Raw genomic sequence first — 16,130 nt, 5'->3', positions numbered from 1 at the left:
TCTGTTTAAAGTCTATCCCATTTAGCACAGTGATACTGCTACACTACACGAGGGCGATATCCTCAATGTGAAGACGGGACTTCATCTCCCAAGGACTGTGCGGTGTTCACTCCTACCAATACTGTCATGGACAGATGAATCTGCGGCAGGCAGATTGGTGAAGATGAGGTTTAGTAAGTTTTCCCTCACCACCTGTCGCAGACCCAGTCTAGCAGTTATGTCCTTTTAGGACTCGACCAGCTCAGTCAGTAATGGTGCTAACAAGACACCCTTGGTAATCAACATTACCCAGAGTACACTGTGTCCTTGCCACCCTCAATGCCTCTTCCAAGTGGCGTTCGACATGGAGGAGTGCTGATTTTTCAGCGGAGGGTGGATGGTATATGGTAATCCTTGCCCATGTTTGACCTGAAGCCATGGGACTTCATGGAGCCCTGAGTCTACAATAAGTCCCACTCCCCTGTCTATTGACTTCCCGACTAGCCTTGCAATTTTTTCCTTTTCAAGTATTTATCCAGTTTCCTTTGAAAGTTACCAATGTATCTGCAAGCCCGCCCTTTCATGTGGTTATTTCCAAATCATAACTCCAAATTCAAAAATATTCTCCTCAGGTTCGATTCAGCGGCCGTGTTACGCTCAGCACAGATCCGGGTGCAGCGAGTGATTCGGGCGAGAGACCGAAATCGGGCTCTGCGTCAGGAGCTGGGCTGATTAGGAGCCATTGCCTCATTTAAATATCCAGACACACATTCACCAGGTGCCCGGGAGTCAGGGGCACTGCCAGGGTGCCAGCTGGTAGTGCCAAGGTGTCAGATTGCCAGTGCCCCAAGGGTCGGGCCTGGGGGGCGGTGGGTTAGCTTGCCCATAAGAGCTAAGTTGAGTGCGGTTTCGAAGGCCCCATAAAATTGTGGGACGGTGAAGGGGAGGGGGGGTGGCATCTAGAGGTCGGGGCAACCATTCAAAATGGTACCCCGATCTGTCAGGAACCGGTCCTGCTGGGGATATCAACTCACCAGTGCCAGATAGCTGCCCAAGTGTGGCCTCGGCAGGGAGGAACTGCCCGAGGCCCAAGAAACCAGCATCATAGTGCCTGTGAATAGCGGGGTGAATCTCAGTGCCGCAGCCGCGGACAAATATTCCGCCAAGCACGTCGAACAGCGGACTAAGCATTTTGCACTGAATTACAGCCCTCATCTATTTTCTTTATATTGCCATATTGAGATTTTGTGTCCTATGTTTGCATACCTCCACACCAAAGAAACAGTTTCTCCTTATTTATTTAATCAAAACCCCTCGGAATTTTGAACAACCGAATCTTTCAAATTGCCTTCTCTACAAAGGGAATAACACTAGCTGCTTTCATCTCTGCCTATAAGTGAAGTCCCTCATCTGGTGTCATTCTGATAAATGTTCTCTCTCCAAGGCGATGTCAGCCCAGACAACATCCTCGTGAATATAAAAGCAAATTACTGCGGATGCTGGAATCTGAAACAAAAACAGAAAATACTGGACAATCTCAGCAGGTCTGACAGCAACTGTGGAGAGAAAAGGGAGCCAAGGTTTCGAGTCTGGATGACTTTGACAAATGGTCATCCAGATTTGAAACTTTGTTGTTTCAACATTCTAGTGAATATCTTCTGTACCCTTTCTAGTGCAATCACATCCTTCCTTAGTGTGGCGACCAGAACTGCACACAATACTCTATCTGTGGCCTAACGAGCATTTTATACAGCTCCATCATAACCTATTATATTCTATAATAATAATAATCTTTATTGTCACAAGTAGGCTTTATATTAACACTGCAATGAAGTTACAGTGAAAAGCCCCTAGTCACCACATTCCAGTGCCTGTTTGGGTACACAGAGGGAGAATTCAGTATGTCCAAAAAACCTAATAGCACATCTTTCGGGACTTGTGGGAGGAAACCGGAGCACCCGGAGGAAACCCACACAGACACGGGGAGAACATGCAGACACCGCATAGTTAGTGACCCAAGCGGGAATCGAAGGTAGGACCCTGGCGCTGTGAAGCCACAGTGCTATCCATTGTGCTACCGTTCTGCCCATGCCTTGGCTAATAAGAATCCCATATGTCTTCTTAACCATGTACCTGTCCTGCTGCCTTCAGGGATCTTTGGACATACACCCAAGGTCCATCAGGTCCTCTGTACTTCCTAGCGTCCTACTATTTATTGTGTAGTCCCTTGCCTCGTCAGTCCTCCCAAAATGTATCACCTCACATTTTCCAGAGTTAAATTCTATTTCTCACTGTCCTGCCCATCTGACCAGCCAGTCTATATCATCCTGTAATCTAAGGCTTTCCTCCTTGCTATTCACCACACCACAATTTTTTGTGTAACCTGCAAACTTACTGTAATGCCTCCCCCCCTCCCCATCACATTCACATCTATATAGTTCATGTACACTACAAACTGCAAGGCACCCAGTACCAATCCCTGTGGTACACCACTGGACACAGGATTCCGGTCACAAAAATAACCTACGAGTAGGTTTTGCCTGCTGCAGACTCCACCTGGGTCCCACTCTGAACTTTCTGTCCTTGACCTGCGAGTGTTCCAATGAAGCTCATGGAACAGTACTTCAGCTTTTCTCTCAGCACTCTACAGCATTGTGGATTCAACACCAAGTTCAACAATTTCAGATCAGAACCTCTGCTCCTCCTTGTTCTGTGTCGGTCAGGTTTTGCTTCTTTCTTTATTCTTTCACTTTGCATTCAGATGGTTGCAATTTTAGCCATTCATTCCTCATCTGGACATTTGTTTCTTTACACATTACCACTCTCATTGGTTTTCGTACCTGAAAACATTTTGTCATTTAATCTACCCTGTAGCTTCCACTCGACTGCAGAATCCCCCACCTTCTGTTCTTTACCCCACCACTGGCTTAAAATCTATTGCATTTCTAACTTTTCAGAGTTCTGAACTGAGAATGGTCATCGACCAGAAACGTTACCTCGCTCCACAAATGCCAACAGGCCTTCTGAGTATTTTCAGCCTTTTCTTTTTTTATTTCAGCATTCAAAATAGGCTGTCTTCAAAGCACATGGGATTTTATTTTCAACAGGAGTGAACTGCTTGGAGATCAGATTTACTTGCAAAGCTATTATCACAACACTATATGGGTCAGCATATATACAGAAAAATGGAATGCACTTGCCTACATCAACAGCAACTACAGAAGAACATCTGGTAAATTAATTGACCATATGCACTCCTTCCATATTACATTAATAAACCAGGAGCATAGGATTATGTAAAATGCATTAAACCATCATAACGAAGCTCAGGTTTAAATTGAATCTCAAAATGCAGCTTAATCACAGTGGCCCAGATTTTGTTGTAAAAATAACAGCAAAAGTTATCAACGCTCACCATTATTAATGAATAAATTGGACAGCAACGTCCAGTAACTGCACATTCGCAGTTAAATTTTTAAAAATCAGGAAGCTCCTGTCCAATTTTAATAATCTTTGTTGTCACAAGTAGGCTTACATTAACACTGCAATGAAGTTACTGTGAAAAGTCACTAGTCGCCACATTCCGGCGCCTGTTTGGGTACACAGAGGGAGAATTCAGAATGTACAAATTACCTAACAGTACGTCTTTCGGGACTTGTGGGAGGAAGCCAGAGCACCCAGAGGAAACCCACGCAGACACAGGGAGAACGTGCAGACTCCACACAGACAGAGACCCAAGCCGGGAATCGAACCTGGGACCCTGGTGCGGTGAAGCAATAGTGCTAACCACTGTGCTACCGTTCTCTAAAAGCTTTGCTCTAATAGAGTGTCTCAGTATTGAAAGGTGGGAAGTTGCAGTAATTACATGCTAAATATCTACTACACATGCCAGAAGAACCTATTGTTTTAAGTGAATTTGTAATAGTGTGATAAGTCCTAAATACTATCAAGCAACCCCTCTAGTCATTGAAAATTAACTTTTACAACCATGGAGTCTCATTCCCTCAGATTTAAATATTGGAGATTTTTTAAAAATGTAAACTTTTTCTTTCTGTCCCTTTTATCTCTCTCTCTTAATCCCATTTTCCTTTGCCTTTCTTTATTTCACTTTCGATAGATGACCTGGCATTAAAATATGAAATGAAAATCGCTTATTGTCACAAGTAGGCTTCAAATGAAGTTACTGTGAGAAGCCCCTCGCCACATTCTGGTGCCTGTTCAGGGAGGCTGGTACGGGAATTGAACAGTGCTGCTGGCCTGCCTTGGTCTGCTTTCAAAGCCAGTGATTCAGCCCTGTGCTATTCAAACTTGTACGTCCTGGTTTAGACTCTGCAAGTAAGAAACTGGACTAATTAATGAGTGCTAATTTTATGGGTGCTATGAGTGCCCTTGGAGCTCCAAAATAATGTCCATAGTATGAACCTTGCTTTGTGAGAGAGCGGGAGGTGTTTCAATAAGTGTCGTACAATCAGTCCGGCTGATGGCATAGATTTCCTACAGTGCAGACGGAGACCATTCAGTCCATCGAGTCTGCACCAACCCTCCGAAAGAGTACCCTACATTGGCCCAAACCCTGTAACCCCACCCAATCTAACCGTTGGACACTAAGGGGCAATCTAGCATAGCCAATCCACCCAACATGCACATCTTTGGACTGTGGGAGGAAACGTCAGTCCTGGAGGAAATCCATGCAGACACAGGGGGCGGGATTCTCCCGTACCCGGTTGGGGGGGGGGGGTGTCCCGGCGGGACGGAGTGGCGTGAACCACTCTGGCATCGAGCTGCCCCAATCGTGTGGAATCCTCTGCACCTTCAGGGGCTAGGCCCACCCCAGAGTGGTTGGCGCCCGGCCGGCGGGATAGGGGCTTGGACCCACGCCAACCTGCGCCAAAGGGCCTACGCCGGCTGGCGTGAGTCGGCACATGCGCGGGAGCGCCAGCACGTGCTGGCGTCATCCCCGCGCATGCATGGGAGGGACAGCTTTTGCTGGCATCATCCCCGCGCATGCGCGGGAGGGTTCGTCTCCGCATCGGCCATCGCAAAGGACCACTGCGGCCGATGCGGAGAAATAGAGTGCCCCCACGGCACAGGTCCGCCCGTGGATCGGTGGGCCCCGATCGTGGGCCAGGCCACCGTGGGGGCACCTCCCGGGGCCAGATCCCCCTGCGACCCCATAGGAACCCCGGAGCCGTCCGCGCCGCCAGGTCCCGCCGGTAAGGGACCCACTCTAATTTACGCCGGCGGGACCGGCTACAGACGGGCGGGACTTCGGCCCATCGCGGGCCGGAGAATTCGGGCAGCCCCGGCGCCCATTGAGTCGCGCCGGACACCGCCATTCTCCGACGCGGGCGGTGCGACTCACGCCGGGCTGGTTTTTGGGGGGTGGGAGAATTGAGAGGACGGCGGGGGCGGGATTTACGCCGACCCCCGGCGATTCTCCCACCCGGCAGGAGGTCGGAGAATCCCGCCCCGAGAGAATGTGCAAACTCCACCGAGGTCGGAATCGAACCCAGGTCTCTGGCACTGTAAGACACTAAAGCTAACCACTGTAGCACCATGCCACCTGTGGCTGGCACGTTTGAACAGCTGGGAGGGCACTATCTATGAGATGTGTGTCTGAGGCTTGCAGCAGTGCTAAGTGTAGGAGGGTGAGGTAAAGTATATGCATGTTTGGCATATGTCCTGATAGAGATTGTTCTTCGGCAATTAGGCACTGTGGTGATTTGAGCAGTATCAGACGCTAGTGGTGCATTTAGTAGGATATGACATTTAAAGAGGCATTCACTGACATTGACCATTTGTGAGGTCACTGGTTTTTTTGTGATACTGCACTCAAGTCATTGGGCTGGACTGCTGGAATTGACCTCCCCTGTTAATCTGCCTTGTGTGTGTCTTTGAAGAGCCTCCTGGCCCATATGGTTACAGGATCTCTCCTATTTTCCACCTCCTCCACCAAGTAATCCAATGCAGCCTCAAAAAACCACAGAAGAATACTCTCTCCCATGTCATGTCATTCTTCACTCTTTTCTAGGTCAGATTCAATTCTTGCACGACTGCCAGCATCAACGCGAGTCAGAATGCCCTATAAGAGGTGCAGGCTAGTTTGGAACAGTGACACAACATTAAAATTTTGGGACCACTGTATACAGTCAATGAACAGAGTGGTTTACCCCAGATGTGGGTAGATTCTATGATTCTATGTATGCAGAAATTATTCAAATGAACAGACAGCACAAAGTTAGCTTGTCGTCTACACAGCATTGCTATTCCTCTGCCAATTTTCAGGAACTATCAAATTTAGATCACACATTGATAGCAGTGAACAAAGAATAAAGGACAAAGAACAATACAGCACAGTAACAGCCACTTCGGTCCTCCATGGTACCTACCTAAACTAAAAATCGGATGCACTTACGGAGTCCGTATCCTTCCATTCCCACCCTATTCATATATTTGTCTAGATGGCCCTTAAATGCCGCTATCGCACCTGCTCCCACCATCTCCCCAGGCAGCGCATTCCATATATTTACCACCCTCTGTGTAAAAGCTTTGCCTCGCACATCTCTTCTAAAGTTTTCCCACGCACTTTAAACTATGTCCCCTCATATTAGCCTCTCCAACCCTAGGAAAGAGCTTCTGACTATCCACTCTGTCCAAGCCACTCATAATCTTGGAGACTTCCATCAGGTCACCTCTCAAACTCTGTTGTTCTAGTGAGAACAGACCGAGGTTATCCAACCTTTCCTCATAGCTAATGCTCTCCATACCAGGCAGCATCCTAGTAAACCGCTTCTGCCACTCTCCAAAGCATCCACATCCTTCTGGTAATGTGGTGACCAGAATTGTACACAATATTCCAAATGAGGCCTGACTAAAGGTCCTGTACAGCTGCAACATGACTTGCTAATTTTTATATTCAATGCCCCGACCGATGAAGGCCAGCATACCGTATGCCTTCTTGGCCACCTTATCCACACGTGTTGCCACTTTCAGTGATCGGTGGACATGCGCACCCAGATCTTTCTGCCTGTCAGTACTCACAGGAGTTCTACCATTTACTGTTTAATTCCTACATGTATTGGACCACCAAAGTTCATTACCTCACACTTATCCGGGTTAAACTCCAAACTCCATCTGCCATTTCTCTGCTCAAGACTCCAACCAGTTTATATCCTGCTGTAACCAGAGGTTCCAGACTAAATTGGAATCATTTAATGGGGGGCACAGTAGTATAGTGGTTAGCACAGTTGCTTCACAGCTTAAGGGTCCCAGGTTCGATTCCAGTCTTGGGTCACTGTCTGTGTGGAGTTTGCACTTTCTCCCCGTGTCTGCGTGGGTTTCCTCCGGGTGTTCCGGTTTCCTCCCACAGTCCAAAAATGTGCAGGTTTGGTGGACTGGCCATGCTAAATTGCCCTTAGTGTCCAAAAAGGTTGGGTTGGGTTACTGGGTTACAGGGATAGGGTGTGGGCTTGGGTAGGGCGCTCATTCCAAGGGCCGGTGCAGACTCGATGGGCCGAACAGCCTCCTACTGCACTGTAAATTCTATGATTCTATGAAAGTAGTGGGCAAGTCACAATTTTCCCAAAGTTCAATGCATGTTGGTACATCATTTTGACATCATTCTGTGCTCAGCAGTGTTCATTTTACTCGTTTGCGATGATCTGCATTCCAAAGCGATCATTCAGTCATAATTTGACATCTCGTTGAAATGAAATGAAATCACTAACCCGAAATGAAATCGCACACACTCAAACCACATCAATTGTGAGCATGTATTTTCCTTCAAAGCGGTTTAAAAAAGTGTTCAACTGGCATCATTGGTGATCAAATGACAAGGAAATGAAGCTGAAACAACATCATCATCAAAGTGCTCAGCAGAAGGTATTGAACTCACACCTAAAGTGATAAAGAAGCTGTAAAGTTTTAAACGTCAGATTTTTCTAAGTCCCAGCTGATACGGTGCATGCAGTGTACTGATTGTCTAACATAGGGTCAGTGCACAAATCACTATGTTGACTGTAATAGTGTGGGGTGCAAGGACTGGAGGAACAGTGTATTCAACAAATTTTCCAAAGCAAATTACTAATTGGTTCACAAAAAAAAATGTGAATTTATTTAGTGCTTTTAAAGTAATACAAATGTACCTGGAGTGTTATCAGACAAAATTTGATGGAAATCTGTGTTTATATTAGATCTCTCAGAAATGTTCGAAAGCATTTTTCATCACACCAAATTTGAATAGTCAATAATACAGTGGATTATTTTAGGATTTTTGAACCCACAGCGATAATTTTATGTGGTAAAAGTGTACCATTTATATAATATTTTGAATCTTAAAGGGCAACTAGTCTATTCCATGATGAGTGCGGGTTTCCTGACAGGCACTTAAGGAATTAAACCAGATTTACATACGGTTGTATAAACAATTCTCCATGGCCCAGAGGTTTACTGTACCACAGAGGTATCCAGGAAGACGCGCTGGGGGAACCCTGGCAATCCACCAGGCAAAGACGACAAGGGAAATGCCTGAGAAGTTTGAACCTCTGATGGGCAATTACCTTGTGCCTGGAGCCGTCCAATTTTACAATTTAAAACAGGGACTTCAGATGGTTCCAAATTTCTTAGCAGAATAGTTACCCAGGAAAAGTGAGAAAGATTAAGACCACTCCTCAATAACCTTGGCATTGACACCAACACCCCACTGGACCCCTCGACTACCCCAAACCCCAACCACCACACCCCTCCCAACCTCCCAACTACCCACCCCACTGCCTTGCGATCCCCCACTCCCCCAAACTGCCCCTTGACCCCCCCCCCACTAAACCCCACCCTCATGATCAACTGACCCCCAACTCCTTGAATAACCCCATTCTCAACTACCACCCCACCCGGCTCCCCCATTCGCTCCCTCTCCTGCTCCCCTCTCCTCTCTTTCACTCCCACCTCTAAGAGCTCAGGCCACAAAGCCAATCAGACCCAGAAGTGACAGTGAAAGCCTGCACTGCTGCAGTCTTCCAGCTGACGTAGACCAGTGATGACAGCAGGAGAGCACTGCTGCCTCACAGCACCAGAGACCCGGGTTCAATTCCAGCATTCGGGGACTGTCTGTGTGGAGTTGTACGTTCTCCCTGTATCTACATGGGTTTCCTCCCACAATCTAAAGATGTGCTTGCTGGGTGGACTGGCCATGCTAAATTGCTCCTTAGTGTCCAAAGATGTGCAAGTTAGATGGGGTTACAAGGATAGAACTTGGAGTGGACCGAGATAGGGTGCTCTTTCAGAAGGTCAGTACAAAGTCGATGGGCCAAATGGCCTCCTTCTGCACTGGAGGAATTCTATGGTTCTATGTTCAGTTTGGGAATCGAGGGTGAGTGGGGAGCTGGAGAGAGAATTTGGGCTGGGTGTTGCCTGGAATGCTATGGGGGGCATGGTTTAAGGCCCAGGATTTGGCAGGGGGCCCAAGGTTCAGGCGCAAAGGTCAGTGTAGTGCACAGAGGTCACGAAACTGGGAGGGATGGTAAGTGTAGGCTTTGAGACTGGGTGGGGTGGGGCGCGGCAATATTTAGTCCCAAGATTATTGCAGAGCCTTGGTGGCTTGCTGGTTTTATAATTTCATGACATACTTTGAAATTTAACTCCACTGCACCCTCATTTATCAACGGTGCCACATTTACTTTGATGCATGTTTTCTTTCCCCTGAGAGCCGGTCACCCTAGCTGAGTTGACACAACAGAGGTGCTGGGGTGTAATCAGAAGGAAGGGGTGACATGCCAGCTGAAATGGAAGAATTGAGGTTGGAAAATGTTTTGAAAATAAGCAGTAAGATTTGTTTATTTTCCCCATCATAACATGTAGGAAGTTGCACTGATATCCTCCTGATTGCATTTGATGCCTATTGATTGCTTTCACAAATTTAACAAGCTTGAATGGCCTTTGAACGCTTTTAAGCACATTGTTGACTCCTGAAAGAGGGGGTTCATGATGTTAATTGAGCACTTAGGTGATGATAAATCAGCACTATTTTTGTGAGCAAGACACCCGAAATTACACCATTTGATATCAAATCATGCACTGACTGTTTGGAGTGCAATTGAATGCACTAAATTGAATGCAGAATCAAATGCAGAATCAATGTCAAACTGTTCTGGTAGGAAATTCTGATTAATCAGGTAATGATTAATTCAGCATCTGACATTTTGCCTACGAGGGACAGTTCCAAATGATAGTAGGAAAGTATATTCATATTCAAAGTACGTAAACAACTGCTGACTTGTTAACATGATGTGGAGATGCTGCTGTTGGACTGGGGTGGGCACAGTAAGAAGTATTACAAGACCAGGTTAAAGTCCAACAGGTTTGTTTGGAATCACTAGTTTTCGGAGCGCAGCTCCTTCACCTGGCTTGTAACAGTGAAAGTACCCTTGTTTGAGGCCAAAACTGAAGTTAAACAGAGTTTAAGAACCATCCCTTCTTCAGTGCATTTTAACTTGTGATATTTGAATCCGTAAACTTAGGAGAAGGTTCTAATGGCACCTAATTGTCTTCCATTCCCCATTGCTACAACCAGCACACATGCAAGCTATTTCTCCCAGCTGGTCAATCTTAGTTTATTAATGCCTGGAGAAAGGCAGCAAGCACAGACTCAAAGATGCTTCCAGGCTTCCGATGTTTACATAGCATTTAGAATAATCAATTAATAAGAGACTTAATTTAAGGTTAAATTCAAAAGATTGCAGACTCTGATTTCCATTTGTTAATTGAGAGCAGTTGGAGTCTGATTCAATGGAAAATATCTTCTTAGGATGCCTTTAATAAAAAGAATGTTAACAGGTGTTTCCTCCACTGCTTCAAGTTAGCTATAATGCAAAATACTGTTTTATTGCACTGTCTAATATAGGTTGAATTAAGCTGTGTTTTGGATTGAGGTTTTAATATCCTTTCTACTTACTTAAATAATCAATAAAAAAGCAACAGAAAATCACACTGTGACCACACCAGCACGTCAAAGTGTGCATCTCACTACAAAATACCCAGAGCATCATACTGTGCTCCCCTTTATAAAAGTTGCAATCGCTTTCATTTGAAATCTCTATATTCTATCACTGAATAGCATGGGAAATGCTAGAATAATTCTGAAAATTGCTAATTTTAAAGTAATTATTATTTTACATTTCATACACATTATGGGGCAGTGGGGGAGAAGCATAAATTTGTCTATGGAGTTTCAAACTGTGTTATGCAAGACATGGAACTGGAAGGCAACAGCATCTTCCAGACCTTTAAGAGGAAACAGGTTTTAGGTGGGCTGATAGTTTGCAAAGACAAGAGAGGTTTCATTATTCTCGAAGGAGGATGATAATGGCTGTTTTATAAGGTAGCGAAACAGTACTGGAGGAGAGTGGATCATTTATAATGTTCGCTGGCATGTGGGCTAGAAAAGAGAACTGGCAATCAGCAGTTTAATATGAATGGGATCGAAGGAGCAGGAGGAGGTGGGCCCCCTGAATGAGATAAGCACGATGTAGGCAGATATGGGGATGGAAGTTAAACTGTGAAGGAAGGGGATTCAGGCAAAGGTGAGAGGCAACATGGGAATTTGACTTGGTGGGAAGGGAGGGGGCGTGGAAACAGCAGGTGTAATTGAACTTGTGGCTTCTTTGTCATTAATAAACCAATGAGCTCCTTACAACTGGTAGAGGTGAGGGTGGTGGAAGAGGAGGCGAGTCTCTAATTATACACAATATAGTTTATTGGTATTCCTCAAAATAATTTGCTTCCTAGAATGAAAATTCCTATATGCTATCAGACATTTTAATATTTCAGAAATATGTTATTTATTTCCCTCCATCTTCTGAAACTCCTACTCCATTCAACATATCTTTCAGCCAAGTGGATGGGCAGTGGCCGGCCTCTGGTCCTTACCAATCGATGGACTAAGTCGTGCATGAGAGTGCCCCACAGTGGCCCACCCGCTGATTTCCAGCCCTCCCTATGGGGAAAAGACAGGCGCAAGCTGTATCATGTGTCATCGGCGTTTCAATTTGAGCTACTGTGCGTCCCAGGTTTAAACGAACCCGAAATCCTTTTTGAAAGATAAGCTTCTGAAAGCACTCCGGCAAGTTCCTCTCAGAAGTCAAGAAAACGTTTTTTTTTTAAATAAATTACTTTTCATTGACAGCCACCTTTGTTCATGTTATTAACAGGATCTCGACAGAAGTTTAAAGAAAGACGTGAGACACCCGCCACCAGATTTGTAAACAAAGAACTGTGCAACTGTATTGTCCATGACATTTCAACATTGCTAATTAAGGGTGTTGGACCAACACCGATACCCAAATAAAAAAGCTTAGCAAGTCAGAAAAGCACATGCTAAACATTTGTGTTGCAATATAATCTCCTGTAATGGACCGTGGCGGGTCCTTTAATACGACTGAGAAAATTACCTCACTTGAGATTTTATTTCAACCTTTCATTAATTCAGTGCACCTTCACAGTATAGGATTTAACACTTCCATATTTAATATCTTACAGCATAAATTGAGCACTTACCCCGACCCTAGCACTATCAAACTCTTACATTGTTGCCTTGCCAAAATAACTCCCTCATTGCCAATTTTATAACTGCTTGGAGCAAAACGAACGGATTAAATAACTAATTCGTTATGTGTGTAGCTACATATAGATCAAACAGACCGTGAAAGGCACCTACCAGAATTAAAGCTATTCTCGACCAAACCGAGTGCGCCTGAAGTATTGGATAATTTGATTGTTTTATATCTCAAATCAAATGCTACATCAAAGTTCACATCAATTGCAGGATGCACTGATAGGGCCACACTTAAGTGACAAGAAACAACTTACCAGGAATAGCAGAAAGGACATTTAGTGGCGAAAACAGAGTCAAGATCTTAAAACAACGTATTACTCCTGCAACAGAAGAGAATGTTATTGGGGTTGAAGCTGATGGTCAAAAGTCCAAAAAGTTGTGCAATAGAATATTATGAATTTAAACAACTAGACTATTTATTAACGAGCCTGTTACTGATATTTTCCCTTCAATGTCCAAGAAAGCCAAAATGTTCATCGCAAATAAGATTTTTTCCTTCAGGCTTTTTCCGATGCTTTTGTTTGTTCTTGAAACCCCCGCACAACTTTCCGATGTTGGGGGAAAATCAACTGCGATTTTGAAACTGCGGTTCCCTCCTGGAGATTCTCCTGGATGTAAGGATCAGCCACATTTAAACACAACTGAAAGGCAAGTCGCTGCCTCCCTGCCTGCACAGGGGAAAGCGAGGGAGTTATTGCCACATTTCGCACATCTGTCCACAAAGCACCTCAGCTGACAGCTGTGGTGTTTCCGCAGATGTTGCCCCTGCACAGACTGCAACCTTTGATCCCGTTTCCGCAAAGCAGTGTTTTGCTACCCGACCCACCGGGCTTCCTCCCCTTCATCGACACTACAGCCCGGCATACCTTCCGCCATGGACTAAGCGAAGATCAGTGTAAAGTGCAGCTTACCTGCGCTCCGGTGCAGAGCTGGAGCTATTATCACAAGCAAATCACAGCCGCCGCTTGGCCGGCGCTGCAAAGACCGCTCAGGAAAAACCGGACCGGATCAGGTCGGATTGGCAGCAGTTTGTACCCTCCCGGTCCGCGCTGGATCCCACAGTCCACCAAACACTGCAAAGGTAGACTGCGAACAACAGCGTCTCCTACCGACTCACCCTGAGCGCCAGCAACACTTACCTTTAATAATCCACTGAAAATTAATGCAATTGTTATAAGGATATTTGCAATGCAACTTAAACTTATTGATGAGGATATGGGTGCAAAACTGGTTAATTTGTGCCTGACGAAAGAATCATAGCCCATCGAGCCTGCACCGACCCTCTGAAAGAGCACCCCACCTAGGACCACTCCCCTGCCCTATCCCCTTAACTCCACTTAACCTGCACATCTTTGGACATTAAGGGACAATTTTAGATTAGCGATTTTCTTTTTCAATGGCTATAACATAGCTGGAACAACTATCAGTAACAATTTTTTTAAAAATATATTTTTATTAGGTGTAGCCACCTGAGTTGGCCAAGTCCCGATTTAAAATGGCGAACGGCAAAGGCTGAAGGGAAATTCAGCCAACACAGGAAGAAACCAGCAAGTGCAGGTTTGCTGTGTATTTAACTCTGCAAAAGCCCAGACAGCATCGATACCAGCGACCATCAGCATAATAATGTAGCAGCCATCTACATACTAATGAGCAATCCCCGGGAACAATAGCAACATTTGGAACAAACAAAACTAAGCCAGACTCCCCGGTGCCAGCAGGAGCCAACACAAAAGAGGTTAACGGACACCTCAAGACCGCCCATCGATCAGGGAACCGCTCCAGTATTGAAGAAATCGTTCCAAGCGATTGGAGCAAAGTCCAATCACCTAGAACCAGGTAGAGGGTCGGCCCCGAAAGGCGGGAAGCCCCTGGGGACTATAAAGTTAAGACCCCAAGTTCAAATCGCCCCTCTTCTTCTTGACCGGGTCACCCAGCAACAACGAACCAACATTGACCGGGACCGGTCCAGCGGCCGCCGAGAGATTGTAAGTCTTAAGTCAATGCTCGCCAGGAGATAGGCGCTCCCAGCTATCAATCCGTACCAACTTTGAATCCCGCAGACTCAGAACCCGAACGAAAGGCCATTTGTTCCCCTGACCTGGTGGGCCAGTCCGAAGCTAAGTATAGGCCTGTTAGTCGTAGAAGTAGCTTAGACGTAGAATTTGTGCATGAGTAGCGATTACTGTGTACAATAAATGTGCTTTGATTTAAATCTTACTAATCGGTGTATTGAGTTATTGGTCATTACTCGAACTTGAACCTCGTGGCGGTATCCTAAAGATACCTGGCGACTCGAGAGCAAAGGTTATAAAACAGAGCCACGTGAACCAACCAAAAGTTAGCAACATAGGGTATTTGCAATTTTTATAATAACAGTGACATAAACATGGCACAATAAACATTTCCACCCCATCACAATCTTCACACTACCCAACAATAAAACAACAGTCTGGCCCTACACCCCACCCCCCTTTTTTTTGGAATTCTGCTTCTGACATTTTAATTTTCCCCGAGAAAGTCGCCGAACGGCTGCCACCTCCGTTCGAACCCTAGCATTGACCCTCTTAAGGTGAACTTTATTTTCTCGAGACTAAGAAACCCAACCATGTCACTAACCCAGGTCTCTACACTCGGAGGCTTCGAGTCCCTCCACATTAATAAGATTCGTCTGCGGGCTGCCAGGGAGGCAAAGGCCAAGATGTCAGCCTCTTTCACCTCCTGAACTCCCGACTCTTCCGACACTCCAAAGATCGGCACCTCCGGTCTCGGCACCACCCGTGTTTTGAGTACCGTGGACATCGCCTTAGCGAAACCCTGCCAAAACCCTCTAAGCCCCGGGCATGCCCAAAACATGTGGACATGAATTGCTGGACGTGACGCGCACTTCGCACACCTGTCCTCTACCCCAAAAAACGTGCTCATCCGGGCCACCGTCATATGTGCCGGTGGACTACCTTGAATTGTATCAGGCTAAGCCTGGCACATGATGAGGATGTGTTAATGTGTGGGCAGCACGGTAGCACAAGTGGATAGCACTGTGGCTTCACAGCGCCAGGGTCCCAGGTTCGATTCCCCGCTGGGTCACTGTCTGTGCGGAGTCTGCACGTTCTCCCCGTGTCTGCGTGGGTTTCCTCCGGGTGCTCCGGTTTCCTCCCACAGTCCAAAGACGTGCAGGTTAGGTGGATTGGCCATGCTAAAAATTGCCCGTAGTGTCCATAAGGGTTGGGAGGGGTTATTGGGTTGCGGGGATAGGGTGGAAGTGAGGGATTAATGTGGGTCGGTGCAGACTCGATGGGCCGAATGGCCTCCTTCTGCACTGTATGTTCTATGTTCTATGTAATCTATGTTAATCCTGCTCAGGACATCCACCCACAGACCCACCTCTATCTCTCCCCCAGCTCGTCTTCCCACTTGACTTTTAGCTCCTCCACCGGAGTTTCCTCCGATTCCATAAGTTCCTGGTAGCTGTCTAAGACCTTCCCCTCTCCCACCCATGTACTGGAGACTGCTCTGTCCTGTGTCCCCTGTGGCGGCAGCAGCGGGA

General features: G+C 46.1%; 1 protein-coding gene across 3 annotated transcripts in view; it reads right to left on the bottom strand.

The window, feature by feature from the left end:
- LOC140391911 (microtubule-associated tumor suppressor candidate 2-like) overlaps window positions 1-13,588 on the bottom strand; it is a 766,862-nt gene extending 753,274 nt beyond the window's left edge. For all 3 annotated transcript variants that reach the window (XM_072476954.1, XM_072476953.1, XM_072476955.1), the window contains exons 1-2: window positions 13,498-13,588; window positions 12,841-12,906 (exon numbers count right to left, since the gene is read on the bottom strand). The gene's annotated coding sequence lies outside the window, so the exon portion shown is untranslated. The remainder of the gene's footprint in view (window positions 1-12,840; window positions 12,907-13,497) is intronic.
- Between the last annotated feature and the right edge of the window lie 2,542 nt (window positions 13,589-16,130).

This window comes from Scyliorhinus torazame, chromosome 15, assembly GCF_047496885.1.
Source record: "Scyliorhinus torazame isolate Kashiwa2021f chromosome 15, sScyTor2.1, whole genome shotgun sequence".
Classification (NCBI taxonomy): Eukaryota; Metazoa; Chordata; class Chondrichthyes; order Carcharhiniformes; family Scyliorhinidae; genus Scyliorhinus; species Scyliorhinus torazame.
The sequence above is the reverse complement of the archived record's forward strand: the minus strand, read 5'-3'. Positions and strand labels throughout refer to the sequence as shown.